Raw genomic sequence first — 4458 nt, 5'->3', positions numbered from 1 at the left:
TTGGGAAGTCTCAAGCTTCCATGAGTTTTGACTTGTTAGACTTAGGGGCCATACTCCAAATTTCCATTATCCTGGTGTTAATGTTGAAACTAGTCCCTTGCAATTCTCTAGCAATGTTGGTCTCCTAAAGTGATATAGATATACTTTTTCTTCTGATTTGATCCATCATGAAAGATGAGCTTATCTTCCAATTAGGGAAGAGAAACATTTCTCTTCTCATAACCATCTCTCTAGCTTCATCTAAAGTGAATGTTTCACTGTTTGGATTGTACTCTTGAAATTTTTGCACTAATTTTGCAACCTTCTCCTCTAAATCTCCTAGATGAAACTATAGAGAGAGTTCATTTTTTTAATATTAAAAAGAAAATATTTGAACTCCTTAGACCTAATGAAGTCATCATCCTTCATAAACTCTTGATCTTGGATAATTCTTTCATCTATCATCCTTACCTCGAGCTTGAGATTATTAGGGATTCTTTCATTTTGATTGGCCTAATTTATTAAGAAATAATGTCCAATGTCATCAAAGTACTTGCTCCTTCTTGGCATAATCTGTAGTTCTTTCTCCCTTGATTTGTCTAGTATTTCAATTAATTTGTTCTTTTTTTTCTACCACCTTGAGCCCAAGAAGAACTTTTTGGTTGATCTTCTTCTTTAGTAATCTTAATCACAATATCCCACTCAAGGAAATTAGGCTCTATTATATTTCTTATTTCAAGGGGCACCTGATGTATTATGCTTTCAAAATTGTGGATACATTTATTAAATCAATCCAAATATCTCTCCTCATGATAGAAGTCTTTGAAGGAGTGATATTTTATTTTCATCTCCTCTTTCATGATCTCCTTCCATTTGAGAGTTGTATCTATACATTCCTTTGTCTCTAAATAGTATATAATCACATCTTCCTCTCAGTAAGGCTTAATAGTAGGAAAATTATATTTTCTTATTTGTTTTAGGGCATTCCTAACAATATCAGTAGGGTCATATGTTCTGGTAGTATCTGAGGGTAATAAAAGTTCTCTAAAAATTCATCTAACTCTTCAATTACATCCTTATCTATAACAAAATCTCTAACTTTGGAATTCCTAGATAAAAAGGATCCCTTTCTAATTGTTGGTCCTAGGTATTCTTGATTGTACCATATGTCCATATGTACCATTTTAACAATAAAACATAAAACAACAATAATGTTTACAATAATGGACCATTTGAACAATAAAACATAAACACTCACTATTCTTCTTATCCTGATGTTGCTCAGTCTCTACTGTAATAATAAAATTACTATCGCAAACATAACATGCTTTTCTAATGAAAACATTATCAAATGTATAAACACATAACGCATTCAACATAGTTTTGACACTAGGATCTAATGTGGAAACCCAATTTGGGAAAAACCACTAGCAACATGTCACTACTTTTCACTCTTTTTAAGTGAGCCCTATTAGGAGCTAATCCTATTAAAGGGTTACAATAAAGATTGCTAAATGTGACCTAGTTAGAGGATTTAATAGCCCTATTAGGAGTGCCCTTGGTAGAGGACTTTGATCACTCCAATAGAAAGTTACCTAGTTAAAGGATTTACATAGAATGTTAAGTCTTTTAAATAATTTTTAGGTCAACCTCTATCAAAATACTTTCAATACAAACTATTTACAATGATTAGAAATAAAATAGTGGGTTTGATATATATAATTACAACTCACTTTATACAATTAGATCTCTATTTGGTACTTGTGTTGACTAACTGATAAGATCCACATTATCATCTGTATGTTTTTAATTCTCTCAGCACCCCTTCAAGAAACTTTCACCTCTTAACAACACTTAAGCCATCTTTCTTCAATTAAATTATTAGTATAAGAAACATCTATGAAAGCTATATTCCTTTCTCATAACACTACACTCACACCTCACACACTATTTTTTATCTTTGTACCTCTTTAAATAGGTAATTCTTTCTCTTCCAATTTCCATGATCATCATAGATCTTATGGTTTATGATTAGGTTCAACATGATCAATTGTATCTATCCATCTTCTTGATCATCCTTTAGAAATTCTCTAGAATTTTTCTATTAAGTATTTACCTAATCCTTTTCTTTAATTTAATGATCCAAATCATCAATATTATCTTCAACATGGTTTACATCTCCTAAGAAATCAAATGAGCTAGTAGGGAATCATGATTTCCTCAAAATTCATTCTCAATAATGTTACGCGACAATCTCTAAATTATAATACTCGGTCATCACTAAATAACTCAATCAGTATAAAACATCTAGCTCAACATCAACTGTCTTGCTCAATTGATACTAATGCCTAGTCAATACTAGATTTTCTTAGCACTAACTATGGCTCGGTTGATACTACCATCACTCACCATTCCTTAGCCTTTTACTATGTTTCTCAACTTAGCTTAATTGCATTCTTGATATAAAAAATCACTTTTCTTTATCAAATTCTTATCTAATCAAATTTCCATTGTAACTTCATTTTCATAACTCAACCTTTCATCTAGGTGTTAATGTTATGAGCAATATCTCAAACTATCTTCATCAATCAAATAGCTCAAATAGACTTAACATCAATGGCAACACAACAATTGTTCCAATTGTAAGTTTCTAACGATCTCCCTCTTTGGCATTGATGGAAACATCTCAAACATCTCAATACTAGCAATAGCTTAGTTACCATAAAATCTAAAAGATTTGTTAGCCATTATGATTCCTTCTAATTATCTTTTATGATTTTCTCCCTCTAAAAATATTTCTCTAAGCTTTTGTATATCTCCCTCTTTGTATATACTCTCCATCTTTCTCTTTGTCTCTATCATGATATATTCTCCATGTTTGAAAAAAACTCTGTAAATTAACAATATATATGTATATTCTCCCTCTTTGACAATAATTTCAAAGACATTTATCTTTCTAAGCTATAAACTTTTCATACATCTGAATTATGTAGATTTTGTATGTTTGGATAATTTTTGTTATCTATCTATGACTGATCTATTATGTTGTATTGAACTATCTACCTTAGGAATTTCCCAAAGTAGAGTTATATTGCATCAATGTGTAAGATATTCTAATTATCACATTTGATGTAATGTACGTTGTCTCCTTAAGTAGCTTTGTTTAGGGGAATCACCACTAATTTACCTCTAAGATATTCATGAGCATCTTTAGGTAAGGCTTTAGTGAATATGTCAACAATCATTTCTTTGGTGTGCACATATTCTAACTTCACTTCTTTGTCTTGAACTAGTTCCCTCAAGTAGTGATACTTGATAGTAATGTGCCTTGTCTTAGTGTGTATTAGTGGATTCTTTGAAATGTTGATAGAAATCATGTTATCACAATAAATAACCACTATATCTATAATATCTTCTTTCATACCTTTCAGTACTTGCTTAATCCACATGACATTTGAACAATTCACTCCAACTACCATATACTCAGCTTCAACTATTGATTTGGAAAAACAATTATGTTTCTTGATTGTCCATGACACTAATCTCTTTCCTAGAAAGAACACACTTCCACTAATGATTTCTCTATCATCAATGTTTCCTTCCCAATCTAAGTTAGTGAATATCATTAGTTCAAATCTATTATTTTTCTTGCAATATAATCCATATTCTTTTGTACCTTTTAGATATCTCATTATCTTTTTCACAGCCATCATGCGATTCTCTTTAGGATTTGCTAAAAATCTGGCAACTATCCCAACTGCTAAAGCAATATTTGGTTTTTTTGAAAAACATATTATAGTTTTCCAATCATGAATATGTATAAAATTTGGTTCACTTCAACAGGATCATCATGCTTAGATAGCTCACATCTTGTAGACATAGGTGTTCTCACTAGCCTTGAATCTTCCATACCAAAATTCTTTAGTATATCATTGATGTTTTTGGATTGAGTAATAAAATTTCCAAACTTAATTTGACATACTTGTAATCCAACAAAAAATTTGATTTCACCAAACACAGACATTTCAAATTCCTTCTTCATTTCATCAAAAAATTATTTTCATAATGTGTCTCTTGCACCAAATATAATATTATCAACAAATATTTTATATAACAATACTTCATTGTTCTTACCATTCTTCAAATATAGATTATTGTTATAATTTTTCCTTCCAAAACTAATCTTTACCAAATAATTATGTAATGTTTCATACCATTCTCTTGGAGCTTGTTTCAATCCATAAAGAACTTTGTTTAGTTTACATAACACATTTCGTTGAAAATAATTGATCAATTGTATATTGTATTTGATGTTACACAAAATGTCATATCTTTACCAGTTAGTGTATATAGAGCTCACTCATGTGATAGGGAGATAGTTTCATGTTTCTATCAAGCATTCCAATATTTTCAAGTTTAGAAGTCAATGTCTATTGAGTTCACTTGGGTGCTTAAGAGAAGTTTGCAAAATTTGAGTGT

This window comes from Cupressus sempervirens, chromosome 8 (genome assembly GCF_028749045.1).
Source record: "Cupressus sempervirens isolate cs-2001-9-10 chromosome 8, ASM2874904v1, whole genome shotgun sequence".
In the NCBI taxonomy this organism is placed as follows: Eukaryota; Viridiplantae; Streptophyta; class Pinopsida; order Cupressales; family Cupressaceae; genus Cupressus; species Cupressus sempervirens.
Note: the sequence above shows the minus strand (reverse complement) of the source record.